Genomic DNA, 14,712 nt, shown 5'->3' with positions numbered 1-14,712 from the left:
CAACGAAAATCGGCGAGAAATCGTCGTTTTGCATCGAAATATGCGGTTTTCTGTAAGAATTTTGATGATTTCGTGCAGAATTCTGCTGTTTTCTTGCAATTCAGCCGTTGAACCTTGGTAAAAAATCATGATTTTGTAGATTTCGTGCTCTTCTTTGCGAATTCAAGCCAGAAAACAACGAAAATCGGCGAGAAATCGTCGTTTTGCATCGAAACATGCGGTTTTCTCTAAGAATTTTGATGATTTCGTGCAGAATTCTGCTGTTTTCTTGCAATTCAGCCGTTGAATCTTGGTAAAAAGTGATGATTTTGTAGATTTCGTGCTCTTATTTGCAAATTCAAGCCAGAAAACAACGAAAATCGGCGAGAAATCGTCGTTTTGCATCGAAATATGCGGTTTTCTCTAAGAATTTTGACGATTTCGTGCAGAATTCTGCTGTTTTCTTGCAATTCAGCCGTTGAATCTTGGTAAAAAGTCATGATTTTGTAGATTTCGTGCTCTTCTTTGCGAATTCAAGATAGAAAACAACGAAAATCAGCGAGAAATCGTCGTTTTGCATCGAAATATGCGGTTTTCTCTATGAATTTTGATGATTTCGTGCAGAATTCTGCTGTTTTCTTGCAATTCAGCCGTTGAATCTTGGTAAAAAGTCATGATTTTGTAGATTTCGTGCTCTTCTTTGCGAATTCAAGATAGAAAACAACGAAAATCAGCGAGAAATCGTCGTTTTGCATCGAAATATGCGGTTTTCTGTAAGAATTTTGATGATTTCGTGCAGAATTCTGCTGTTTTCTTGCAATTCAGCCGTTGAATCTTGCTAAAAAGTCATAATTTTGTAGATTTCGTGCTCTTCTTTGCGAATTCAAGCCAGAAAACAACGAAAATCGGCGAAAAATCGTCGTTTTGCATCGAAATATGCGGTTTTCTGTAAGAATTTTGATGATTTCGTGCAGAATTCTGCTGTTTTCTTGCAATTCAGCCGTTGAATCTTGGTAAAAAGTGATGATTTTGTAGATTTCGTGCTCTTCTTTGCGAATTGAAGCCAGAAAACAACAAAAATCGGCGAGAAATCGTTGTTTTGCATCGAAATATGCGGTTTTCTGTAAGAATTTTGATGATTTCGTGCAGAATTCTGCTGTTTTCTTGCAATTCAGCCGTTGAATCTTGGTAAAAAGTCATGATTTTGTAGATTTCGTGCTCTTCTTTGCGAATTCAAGCCAGAAAACAACGAAAATCGCCGAGAAATCGTCATTTTGCATCGAAATATGCGGTTTTCTGTAAGAATTTTGACGATTTCGTGCAGAATTCTGCTGTTTTCTTGCAATTCAGCCGTTGAATCTTAGTAAAAAGTCATGATTTTGTAGATTTCGTGCTCTTCTTTGCGAATTCAAGCCAGTAAACAACGAAAATCAGCGAGAAATCGTTGTTTTGCATCGAAATATGCGGTTTTCTGTAAGAATTTTGATGATTTCGTGCAGAATTCTGCTGTTTTCTTCCAATTCAGCTGTTGAATCTTGGTAAAAAGTCATGATTTTGTAGATTTCGTGCTCTTCTTTGCGAATTCAAGCCAGAAAACAACGAAAATCGGCGAGAAATCGTCGTTTTGCATCGAAATATGCGGTTTTCTCTAAGAATTTTGATGATTTCGTGCAGAATTCTGCTGTTTTCTTGCAATTCAGCCGTTGAATCTTGGTAAAAAGTGATGATTTTGTAGATTTCGTGCTCTTCTTTGCGAATTCAAGCCAGAAAACCACGAAAATCGGCAAAAAATCGTCGTTTTGTATCGAAATATGCGGTTTTCTCTAAGAATTTTGATGATTTCGTGCAGAATTCTGCTGTTTTCTTGCAATTCAGCCGTTGAATCTTGGTAAAAAGTCATGATTTTGTAGATTTCGTGCTCTTCTTTGCGAATTCAAGCCAGAAAACAACGAAAATCGGCGAAAAATCGTCGTTTTGCATCGAAAAATCCGGTTTTCTGTAAGAATTTTGATGATTTCGTGCAGAATTCTGCTGTTTTCTTGCAATTCAGCCGTTGAATCTTGGTAAAAAGTCATGATTTTGTAGATTTCGTGCTCTTCTTTGCGAATTCAAGCCAGAAAACAACCAAAATCGGCGAGAAATCGTCGTTTTGCATCGAAATATGCGGTTTTCTGTAAGAATTTTGATGATTTCGTGCAGAATTCTGCTGTTTTCTTGCAATTCAAGCGTTGAATTTTGGTAAAAAGTCATGATTTTGTAGATTTCGTGCTTTTCTTTGCGAATTCAAGCCACAAAACAACGAAAATCGGCGAGAAATCGTCGTTTTGCATCGAAATATGCGGTTTTCTGTAAGAATTTTGATAATTTCGTGCAGAATTCTGCTGTTTTCTTGCAATTCAGCTGTTGAATCTTGGTAAAAAATGATGATTTTGTAGATTTCGTGCTCTTCTTTGCGAATTCAAGCCAGAAAACAACGAAAATCGGCGAGAAATCGTCGTTTTGCATCGAAATATGCGGTTTTCTGTAAGAATTTTGATGATTTCGTGCAGAATTCTGCTGTTTTCTTGCAATTCAGCCGTTAAATCTTGGTAAAAAGTCATGATTTTGTAGATTTCGTGCTCTGCTTTGCGAATTCAAGCCAGAAAACCACGAAGATCGGCGAGAAATCGTCGTTTTGCATCGAAATATGCGGTTTACTCTAAGAATTTTGATGATTTCGTGCAGAATTCTGCTGTTTTCCTGCAATTCAGCCGTTGAATGTTGGTAAAAAGTCATGATTTTGTAGATTTCGTGCTCTTCTTGGCTAATTCAAGATAGAAAACAACGAAAATCAGCGAACAATCATCGTTTTACATCGAAATATGCGGTTTTCTCTAAGAATTTTGATGATTTCGTGCAGAATTCTGCTGTTTTCTCGCAATTGAGCCGTTGAATCTTAGGCCCGAATTCATAGTCCTTGCTTAAGCAATTGCTTGATCAAGTCGATCTTATTTGCGTGCTTAAGACGATGTTATTGATTCATAGTCGCCAAACAAGTAATTCTTATTTGAAAAAACTTAATGAAGTAAATCTTATTTGGAGAGAAACTTATTATGCACATACGATTTCATAGTCACAACTTGAGCATATGTTTCTAACTTATTTGATAGATAAGTCGAACTTGGCCAAGTCCACCCATAGGTCGACTTAAGAATTTCTTATTCTTTTCTTAAACAGGATGTATCAAAAATGGCGCATCAACAGTGTACGACCTGATTATGCAGACAATTCTGAATATCAGATAAAAAATTAAAAATTCCTTTCCCTTTTATTTTTTGATCTATTGTTCTTCGAAATTAACTTAAAACTTTTCAGTAGATTGCATTTGTAGTGATGAATCGTCCACATTATCGCAAGTTGTATTATATTTCTAAATGCGGATCACAAATTTTACAGGCACTTACGATTTTAAAATTTCCTGTAAATTTACAACCGCTGCATTAAGAAATGCAAGTTATTCTTTTAGTTATAATGTCTTATAACATGCATCAATCCTTAAGTTTTTAGATCTCTTAATAACTCTCGATAATTCGAACTAAATACTTGACCCCTTGTATAATTCGAACAAACTCTGAATTTATTACTCGTTAAAACAATTTTTTCTTGGAAATGAGAAGAATTGATTGATAATAATTCAAACAGAGACTTTTACTTTACAAATCTTTATAAGTAAATCGAATTTTTCCAAATGGTTACAAAAAATTCTTGTTGTATTTTGCCACGATTATTTGGCAAATCATTTAATTATTGTTTTATGTTTATATTTAAAAAAAATTTTTTCTTAATCCAATTTTTTTTATAAAACTAATTTCAAAAGAAAGAAAACTCGCTAAATTAAAGTACTCAGTGATAATTAGAATTATCGACATTCAACTGTAATTGTTGCAGGCAAAAATGTGTACTAAAGTAGTCAAAAGATTATATTTAAGTATGCATTGTATATATTAGCATTTATCATTTTATTAAAGTCAGAAATCTCAAAAAACAGTATTTTACAAAATGCATGCCTACGTTTTTCGCAAATATCATAATGATTACATTTTCATGTTCTCTGGTTCAAGGATAAGTCTATTATCTAAAATTTTGAAAAATGGCATTTCTTTTTTTGGGTAGTACTAAAGAAAATGAATATTAATGGAATTGGATAAGACCAAATAAGCTTCGATTTCAATATGACAAAGCGATTTCCCTTCAGGAATCACTGCACAATTCTCCGGTAAAATTTTATAGACCAGTCTGTTTATATTTGACAAATTATTTCACGTCGATATACAAAACGTCTTCTTATTTTGCTATTTATTCAAGAAAAACTTATTTTAAACAAGAAATAAGAAACAAGCATTTCTTAATCAAGTCGTACTTATATTGCAACTATGGAACAGTACTCCGAATAAGACAGACTTATTCAATAAGTTCGACTTCATTAAGTTTGACTCAAGCAATGACTTGAGAACTGACTATGAATTCGGGCCTTAGTAAAAAGTCATGATTTTGTAGATTTCGTGCTCTTCTTTGCGAATTCAAGCCAGAAAACAACGAAAATCGGCGAGAAATCGTCGTTTCGCATCGAAATATGCGCTTTTCTGTAAGAATTTTGATGAGTTCGTGCAGAATTCTGCTGTTTTCTTGCAATTCAGCCGTTGAATCTTGGTAAAAAGTCATGATTTTGTAGATTTCGTGCTCTTCTTGGCGAATTCAAGATAGAAAACAACGAAAATCAGCGAACAATCGTCGTTTTGCATCGAAATATGCGGTTTTCTGTAAGAATTTTGATGAGTTCGTGCAGAATTCTGCTGTTTTCTTGCAATTCAGCCGTTGAATCTTGGTAAAAAGTCATGATTTTGTCGATTTCGTGCTCTTCTTGGCGAATTCAAGATAGAAAACAACGAAAATCAGCGAACTATCGTCGTTTTACATCGAAATATGCGGCTTTCTCTAAGTATTTTGATGATTTCGTGCAGAATTCTGCTGTTTTCTTGCAATTCAGCCGTTGAATCTTAGTAAAAAGTCATGATTTTGTAGATTTCGTGCTCTTCTTTGCGAATTCAAGCCAGAAAACAACGAAAATCGGCGAGAAATCGTCGTTTAGCATCGAAATATGCGGTTTTCTGTAAGAATTTTGATAATTTCGTGCAGAATTCTGCTGTTTTCTAGCAATTCAGCTGTTGAATCTTGGTAAAAAATGATGATTTTGTAGATTTCGTGCTCTTCTTTGCGAATTCAAGCCAGAAAACAACGAAAATCGGCGAGAAATCGTCGTTTTGCATCGAAATATGCGGTTTTCTGTAAGAATTTTGATGATTTCGTGCAGAATTCTGCTGTTTTCTTGCAATTCAGCCGTTAAATCTTGGTAAAAAGTCATGATTTTGTAGATTTCGTGCTCTGCTTTGCGAATTCAAGCCAGAAAACCACGAAGATCGGCGAGAAATCGTCGTTTTGCATCGAAATATGCGGTTTTCTCTAAGAATTTTGATGATTTCGTGCAGAATTCTGCTGTTTTCTTGCAATTCAGCCGTTGAATGTTGGTAAAAAGTCATGATTTTGTAGATTTCGTGCTCTTCTTGGCTAATTCAAGATAGAAAACAACGAAAATCAGCGAACAATCATCGTTTTACATCGAAATATGCGGTTTTCTCTAAGAATTTTGATGATTTCGTGCAGAATTCTGCTGTTTTCTCGCAATTGAGCCGTTGAATCTTAGTAAAAAGTCATGATTTTGTAGATTTCGTGCTCTTCTTTGCGAATTCAAGCCAGAAAACAACGAAAATCGGCGAGAAATCGTCGTTTCGCATCGAAATATGCGCTTTTCTGTAAGAATTTTGATGAGTTCGTGCAGAATTCTGCTGTTTTCTTGCAATTCAGCCGTTGAATCTTGGTAAAAAGTCATGATTTTGTAGATTTCGTGCTCTTCTTGGCGAATTCAAGATAGAAAACAACGAAAATCAGCGAACAATCGTCGTTTTACATCGAAATATGCGGTTTTCTCTAAGAATTTTGATGATTTCGTGCAGAATTCTGCTGTTTTCTTGCAATTCAGCCGTTGAATCTTAGTAAAAAGTCATGATTTTGTAGATTTCGTGCTCTTCTTTGCGAATTCAAGCCAGAAAACAACGAAAATCGGCGAGAAATCGTCGTTTTGCATCGAAATATGCGGTTTTCTGTAAGAATTTTGATGAGTTCGTGCAGAATTCTGCTGTTTTCTTGCAATTCAGCCGTTGAATCTTGGTAAAAAGTCATGATTTTATAGATTTCGTGCTCCTCTTTGCGAATTCAAGCCAGAAAACAACGAAAATCGGCGAGAAATCGTCGTTTTGCATCGAAATATGCGGTTTTCTGTAAGAATTTTGATGATTTCGTGCAGAATTCTGCTGTTTTCTTGCAATTCAGCCGTTGAATCTTGGTAAAAAGTGATGATTTTGTAGATTTCGTGCTCTTCTTTGCGAATTGAAGCCAGAAAACAACGAAAATCGGCGAGAAATCGTTGTTTTGCATCGAAATATGCGGTTTTCTGTAAGAATTTTGATGATTTCGTGCAAAATTCTGCTGTTTTCTTGCAATTCATGCGTTGAATCTTGGTAAAAAATCATGATTTTGTAAATTTCGTGCTCTTATTTGCGAATTCAAGCCAGAAAACAACGAAAATCGGCGATAAATCGTTGTTTTGCATCGAAAAATGCGGTTTTCTGTAAGAATTTTGATGATTTCGTGCAGAATTCTGCTGTTTTCTTGCAATTCAGCCGTTGAATCTTGGTAAAAAGTTATGATTTTGTAGATTTCGTGCTTTTCTTTGCGAATTCAAGCCAGAAAACAACGAAAATCGGCGAGAAATCGTCGTTTTGCATCGAAATATGCGGTTTTCTGTAAGAATTTTGATGATTTCGTGCAGAATTCTGCTGTTTTCTTGCAATTCAGCTGTTGAATCTTGGTAAAAAGTGATGATTTTGTAGATTTCGTGCTCTTCTTTGCGAATTCAAGCCAGAAAACAACGAAAATCGGCGAGAAATCGTCGTTTTGCATCGAAATATGCGGTTTTCTGTAAGAATTTTGATGATTTCGTGCAGAATTCTGCTGTTTTCTTGCAATTCAGCCGTTGAATCTTGGTAAAAAGTCATGATTTTGAAGATTTCGTGCTTTTCTTTGCGAATTCAAGATAGAAAACAACGAAAATCAGCGAGAAATCGTCGTTTTGCATCGAAATATGCGGTTTTCTCTAAGAATTTTGATAATTTCGTGCAGAATTCTGCTGTTTTCTTGCAATTCAGCCGTTGAATCTTGGTAAAAAGTCATGATTTTGTAGATTTCGTGCTCTTCTTTGCGAATTCATGCCAGAAAACAACGAAAATCGGCGAGAAATCGTCGTTTTGCATCGAAATATGCGGTTTTCTGTAAGAATTTTGATGATTTCGTGCAGAATTCTGCTGTTTTCTTGCAATTCAAGCGTTGAATCTTGGTAAAAAAATCATGATTTTGTAGATTTCGTGCTCTTCTTTGCGAATTCATGCCAGAAAACAACGAAAATCGGCGAGAAATCGTCGTTTTGCATCGAAATATGCGGTTTTCTGTAAGAATATTGATGATTTCGTGCAGAATTCTGCTGTTTTCTTGCAATTCAGCCGTTGAATCTTGGTAAAAAGTGATGATTTTGTAGATTTCGTGCTCTTCTTTGCGAATTGAAGCCAGAAAACAACGAAAATCGGCGAGAAATCGTTGTTTTGCATCGAAATATGCGGTTTTCTGTAAGAATTTTGATGATTTCGTGCAGAATTCTGCTGTTTTCTTGCAATTCATGCGTTGAATCTTGGTAAAAAATCATGATTTTGTAAATTTCGTGCTCTTATTTGCGAATTCAAGCCAGAAAACAACGAAAATCGGCGATAAATCGTTGTTTTGCATCGAAAAATGCGGTTTTCTGTAAGAATTTTGATGATTTCGTGCAGAATTCTGCTGTTTTCTTGCAATTCAGCTGTTGAATCTTGGTAAAAAGTGATGATTTTGTAGATTTCGTGCTCTTCGTTGCGAATTCAAGCCAGAAAACAACGAAAATCGGCGAGAAATCGTCGTTTTGCATCGAAATATGCGGTTTTCTCTAAGAATTTTGATGATTTCGTGCAGAATTCTGCTGTTTTCTTGCAATTCAGCCGTTGAATCTTGGTAAAAAGTCATGATTTTGAAGATTTCGTGCTCTTCTTTGCGAACTCAAGATAGAAAACAACGAAAATCAGCGAGAAATCGCCGTTTTGCATCGCAATATGCGGTTTTCTCTAAGAATTTTGATGATTTCGTGCAGAATTCTGCTGTTTTCTTGCAATTCAGCCGTTGAATCTTGGTAAAAAGTCATGATTTTGTAGATTTCGTGCTCTTCTTTGCGAATTCATGCCAGAAAACAACGAAAGTCGGCGAGAAATCGTCGTTTTGCATCGAAATATGCGGTTTTCTGTAAGAATTTTGATGATTTCGTGCAGAATTCTCCCGTTTTCTTGCAATTCAAGCGTTGAATCTTGGTAAAAAATCATGATTTTGTAGATTTCGTGCTCTTCTTTGCGAATTCATGCCAGAAAACAACGAAAATCGGCGAAAAATCGTCGTTTTGCATCGAAATATGCGGTTTTCTGTAAGAATTTTGATGATTTCGTGCAGAATTCTGCTGTTTTCTTGCAATTCAGCCGTTGAATCTTGGTAAAAAGTGATGATTTTGTAGATTTCGTGCTCTTCTTTGCGAATTGAAGCCAGAAAACAACAAAAATCGGCGAGAAATCGTTGTTTTGCATCGAAATATGCGGTTTTCTGTAAGAATTTTGATGATTTCGTGCAGAATTCTGCTGTTTTCTTGCAATTCAGCCGTTGAATCTTGGTAAAAAGTCATGATTTTGTAGATTTCGTGCTCTTCTTTGCGAATTCAAGCCAGAAAACAACGAAAATCGCCGAGAAATCGTCATTTTGCATCGAAATATGCGGTTTTCTGTAAGAATTTTGACGATTTCGTGCAGAATTCTGCTGTTTTCTTGCAATTCAGCCGTTGAATCTTAGTAAAAAGTCATGATTTTGTAGATTTCGTGCTCTTCTTTGCGAATTCAAGCCAGTAAACAACGAAAATCAGCGAGAAATCGTTGTTTTGCATCGAAATATGCGGTTTTCTCTAAGAATTTTGATGATTTCGTGCAGAATTCTGCTGTTTTCTTGCAATTCAGCCGTTGAATCTTGGTAAAAAGTGATGATTTTGTAGATTTCGTGCTCTTCTTTGCGAATTCAAGCCAGAAAACCACGAAAATCGGCAAAAAATCGTCGTTTTGTATCGAAATATGCGGTTTTCTCTAAGAATTTTGATGATTTCGTGCAGAATTCTGCTGTTTTCTTGCAATTCAGCCGTTGAATCTTGGTAAAAAGTCATGATTTTGTAGATTTCGTGCTCTTCTTTGCGAATTCAAGCCAGAAAACAACGAAAATCGGCGAAAAATCGTCGTTTTGCATCGAAAAATGCGGTTTTCTGTAAGAATTTTGATGATTTCGTGCAGAATTCTGCTGTTTTCTTGCAATTCAGCCGTTGAATCTTGGTAAAAAGTCATGATTTTGTAGATTTCGTGCTCTTCTTTGCGAATTCAAGCCAGAAAACAACCAAAATCGGCGAGAAATCGTCGTTTTGCATCGAAATATGCGGTTTTCTGTAAGAATTTTGATGATTTCGTGCAGAATTCTGCTGTTTTCTTGCAATTCAAGCGTTGAATCTTGGTAAAAAGTCATGATTTTGTAGATTTCGTGCTTTTCTTTGCGAATTCAAGCCACAAAACAACGAAAATCGGCGAGAAATCGTCGTTTTGCATCGAAATATGCGGTTTTCTGTAAGAATTTTGATAATTTCGTGCAGAATTCTGCTGTTTTCTTGCAATTCAGCTGTTGAATCTTGGTAAAAAATGATGATTTTGTAGATTTCGTGCTCTTCTTTGCGAATTCAAGCCAGAAAACAACGAAAATCGGCGAGAAATCGTCGTTTTGCATCGAAATATGCGGTTTTCTGTAAGAATTTTGATGATTTCGTGCAGAATTCTGCTGTTTTCTTGCAATTCAGCCGTTAAATCTTGGTAAAAAGTCATGATTTTGTAGATTTCGTGCTCTGCTTTGCGAATTCAAGCCAGAAAACCACGAAGATCGGCGAGAAATCGTCGTTTTGCATCGAAATATGCGGTTTACTCTAAGAATTTTGATGATTTCGTGCAGAATTCTGCTGTTTTCCTGCAATTCAGCCGTTGAATGTTGGTAAAAAGTCATGATTTTGTAGATTTCGTGCTCTTCTTGGCTAATTCAAGATAGAAAACAACGAAAATCAGCGAACAATCATCGTTTTACATCGAAATATGCGGTTTTCTCTAAGAATTTTGATGATTTCGTGCAGAATTCTGCTGTTTTCTCGCAATTGAGCCGTTGAATCTTAGTAAAAAGTCATGATTTTGTAGATTTCGTGCTCTTCTTTGCGAATTCAAGCCAGAAAACAACGAAAATCGGCGAGAAATCGTCGTTTCGCATCGAAATATGCGCTTTTCTGTAAGAATTTTGATGAGTTCGTGCAGAATTCTGCTGTTTTCTTGCAATTCAGCCGTTGAATCTTGGTAAAAAGTCATGATTTTGTAGATTTCGTGCTCTTCTTGGCGAATTCAAGATAGAAAACAACGAAAATCAGCGAACAATCGTCGTTTTGCATCGAAATATGCGGTTTTCTGTAAGAATTTTGATGAGTTCGTGCAGAATTCTGCTGTTTTCTTGCAATTCAGCCGTTGAATCTTGGTAAAAAGTCATGATTTTGTCGATTTCGTGCTCTTCTTGGCGAATTCAAGATAGAAAACAACGAAAATCAGCGAACTATCGTCGTTTTACATCGAAATATGCGGCTTTCTCTAAGTATTTTGATGATTTCGTGCAGAATTCTGCTGTTTTCTTGCAATTCAGCCGTTGAATCTTAGTAAAAAGTCATGATTTTGTAGATTTCGTGCTCTTCTTTGCGAATTCAAGCCAGAAAACAACGAAAATCGGCGAGAAATCGTCGTTTAGCATCGAAATATGCGGTTTTCTGTAAGAATTTTGATAATTTCGTGCAGAATTCTGCTGTTTTCTAGCAATTCAGCTGTTGAATCTTGGTAAAAAATGATGATTTTGTAGATTTCGTGCTCTTCTTTGCGAATTCAAGCCAGAAAACAACGAAAATCGGCGAGAAATCGTCGTTTTGCATCGAAATATGCGGTTTTCTGTAAGAATTTTGATGATTTCGTGCAGAATTCTGCTGTTTTCTTGCAATTCAGCCGTTAAATCTTGGTAAAAAGTCATGATTTTGTAGATTTCGTGCTCTGCTTTGCGAATTCAAGCCAGAAAACCACGAAGATCGGCGAGAAATCGTCGTTTTGCATCGAAATATGCGGTTTTCTCTAAGAATTTTGATGATTTCGTGCAGAATTCTGCTGTTTTCTTGCAATTCAGCCGTTGAATGTTGGTAAAAAGTCATGATTTTGTAGATTTCGTGCTCTTCTTGGCTAATTCAAGATAGAAAACAACGAAAATCAGCGAACAATCATCGTTTTACATCGAAATATGCGGTTTTCTCTAAGAATTTTGATGATTTCGTGCAGAATTCTGCTGTTTTCTCGCAATTGAGCCGTTGAATCTTAGTAAAAAGTCATGATTTTGTAGATTTCGTGCTCTTCTTTGCGAATTCAAGCCAGAAAACAACGAAAATCGGCGAGAAATCGTCGTTTCGCATCGAAATATGCGCTTTTCTGTAAGAATTTTGATGAGTTCGTGCAGAATTCTGCTGTTTTCTTGCAATTCAGCCGTTGAATCTTGGTAAAAAGTCATGATTTTGTAGATTTCGTGCTCTTCTTGGCGAATTCAAGATAGAAAACAACGAAAATCAGCGAACAATCGTCGTTTTACATCGAAATATGCGGTTTTCTCTAAGAATTTTGATGATTTCGTGCAGAATTCTGCTGTTTTCTTGCAATTCAGCCGTTGAATCTTAGTAAAAAGTCATGATTTTGTAGATTTCGTGCTCTTCTTTGCGAATTCAAGCCAGAAAACAACGAAAATCGGCGAGAAATCGTCGTTTTGCATCGAAATATGCGGTTTTCTGTAAGAATTTTGATGAGTTCGTGCAGAATTCTGCTGTTTTCTTGCAATTCAGCCGTTGAATCTTGGTAAAAAGTCATGATTTTATAGATTTCGTGCTCCTCTTTGCGAATTCAAGCCAGAAAACAACGAAAATCGGCGAGAAATCGTCGTTTTGCATCGAAATATGCGGTTTTCTGTAAGAATTTTGATGATTTCGTGCAGAATTCTGCTGTTTTCTTGCAATTCAGCCGTTGAATCTTGGTAAAAAGTGATGATTTTGTAGATTTCGTGCTCTTCTTTGCGAATTGAAGCCAGAAAACAACGAAAATCGGCGAGAAATCGTTGTTTTGCATCGAAATATGCGGTTTTCTGTAAGAATTTTGATGATTTCGTGCAAAATTCTGCTGTTTTCTTGCAATTCATGCGTTGAATCTTGGTAAAAAATCATGATTTTGTAAATTTCGTGCTCTTATTTGCGAATTCAAGCCAGAAAACAACGAAAATCGGCGATAAATCGTTGTTTTGCATCGAAAAATGCGGTTTTCTGTAAGAATTTTGATGATTTCGTGCAGAATTCTGCTGTTTTCTTGCAATTCAGCCGTTGAATCTTGGTAAAAAGTTATGATTTTGTAGATTTCGTGCTTTTCTTTGCGAATTCAAGCCAGAAAACAACGAAAATCGGCGAGAAATCGTCGTTTTGCATCGAAATATGCGATTTTCTGTAAGAATTTTGATGATTTCGTGCAGAATTCTGCTGTTTTCTTGCAATTCAGCTGTTGAATCTTGGTAAAAAGTGATGATTTTGTAGATTTCGTGCACTTCTTTGCGAATTCAAGCCAGAAAACAACGAAAATCGGCGAGAAATCGTCGTTTTGCATCGAAATATGCGGTTTTCTGTAAGAATTTTGATGATTTCGTGCAGAATTCTGCTGTTTTCTTGCAATTCAGCCGTTGAATCTTGGTAAAAAGTCATGATTTTGAAGATTTCGTGCTTTTCTTTGCGAATTCAAGATAGAAAACAACGAAAATCAGCGAGAAATCGTCGTTTTGCATCGAAATATGCGGTTTTCTCTAAGAATTTTGATAATTTCGTGCAGAATTCTGCTGTTTTCTTGCAATTCAGCCGTTGAATCTTGGTAAAAAGTCATGATTTTGTAGATTTCGTGCTCTTCTTTGCGAATTCATGCCAGAAAACAACGAAAATCGGCGAGAAATCGTCGTTTTGCATCGAAATATGCGGTTTTCTGTAAGAATTTTGATGATTTCGTGCAGAATTCTGCTGTTTTCTTGCAATTCAAGCGTTGAATCTTGGTAAAAAAATCATGATTTTGTAGATTTCGTGCTCTTCTTTGCGAATTCATGCCAGAAAACAACGAAAATCGGCGAGAAATCGTCGTTTTGCATCGAAATATGCGGTTTTCTGTAAGAATATTGATGATTTCGTGCAGAATTCTGCTGTTTTCTTGCAATTCAGCCGTTGAATCTTGGTAAAAAGTGATGATTTTGTAGATTTCGTGCTCTTCTTTGCGAATTGAAGCCAGAAAACAACGAAAATCGGCGAGAAATCGTTGTTTTGCATCGAAATATGCGGTTTTCTGTAAGAATTTTGATGATTTCGTGCAGAATTCTGCTGTTTTCTTGCAATTCATGCGTTGAATCTTGGTAAAAAATCATGATTTTGTAAATTTCGTGCTCTTATTTGCGAATTCAAGCCAGAAAACAACGAAAATCGGCGATAAATCGTTGTTTTGCATCGAAAAATGCGGTTTTCTGTAAGAATTTTGATGATTTCGTGCAGAATTCTGCTGTTTTCTTGCAATTCAGCTGTTGAATCTTGGTAAAAAGTGATGATTTTGTAGATTTCGTGCTCTTCGTTGCGAATTCAAGCCAGAAAACAACGAAAATCGGCGAGAAATCGTCGTTTTGCATCGAAATATGCGGTTTTCTCTAAGAATTTTGATGATTTCGTGCAGAATTCTGCTGTTTTCTTGCAATTCAGCCGTTGAATCTTGGTAAAAAGTCATGATTTTGAAGATTTCGTGCTCTTCTTTGCGAACTCAAGATAGAAAACAACGAAAATCAGCGAGAAATCGCCGTTTTGCATCGCAATATGCGGTTTTCTCTAAGAATTTTGATGATTTCGTGCAGAATTCTGCTGTTTTCTTGCAATTCAGCCGTTGAATCTTGGTAAAAAGTCATGATTTTGTAGATTTCGTGCTCTTCTTTGCGAATTCATGCCAGAAAACAACGAAAGTCGGCGAGAAATCGTCGTTTTGCATCGAAATATGCGGTTTTCTGTAAGAATTTTGATGATTTCGTGCAGAATTCTCCTGTTTTCTTGCAATTCAAGCGTTGAATCTTGGTAAAAAATCATGATTTTGTAGATTTCGTGCTCTTCTTTGCGAATTCATGCCAGAAAACAACGAAAATCGGCGAGAAATCGTCGTTTTGCATCGAAATATGCGGTTTTCTGTAAGAATATTGATGATTTCGTGCAGAATTCTGCAGTTTTCTTGCAATTCAAGCGTTGAATCTTGGTAAAAAATCTTGATTTTGTAGATTTCGTGCTCTTCTTTGCGAATTCAAGCCAGAAAACAACGAAAA

Source organism: Gnatocerus cornutus, chromosome 7 (assembly GCF_029298725.1).
Source record: "Gnatocerus cornutus isolate USDA-ARS CGAHR chromosome 7, icGnaCorn1.1, whole genome shotgun sequence".
NCBI lineage: Eukaryota > Metazoa > Arthropoda > Insecta > Coleoptera > Tenebrionidae > Gnatocerus > Gnatocerus cornutus.
The sequence above is the reverse complement of the archived record's forward strand: the minus strand, read 5'-3'. Positions refer to the sequence as shown.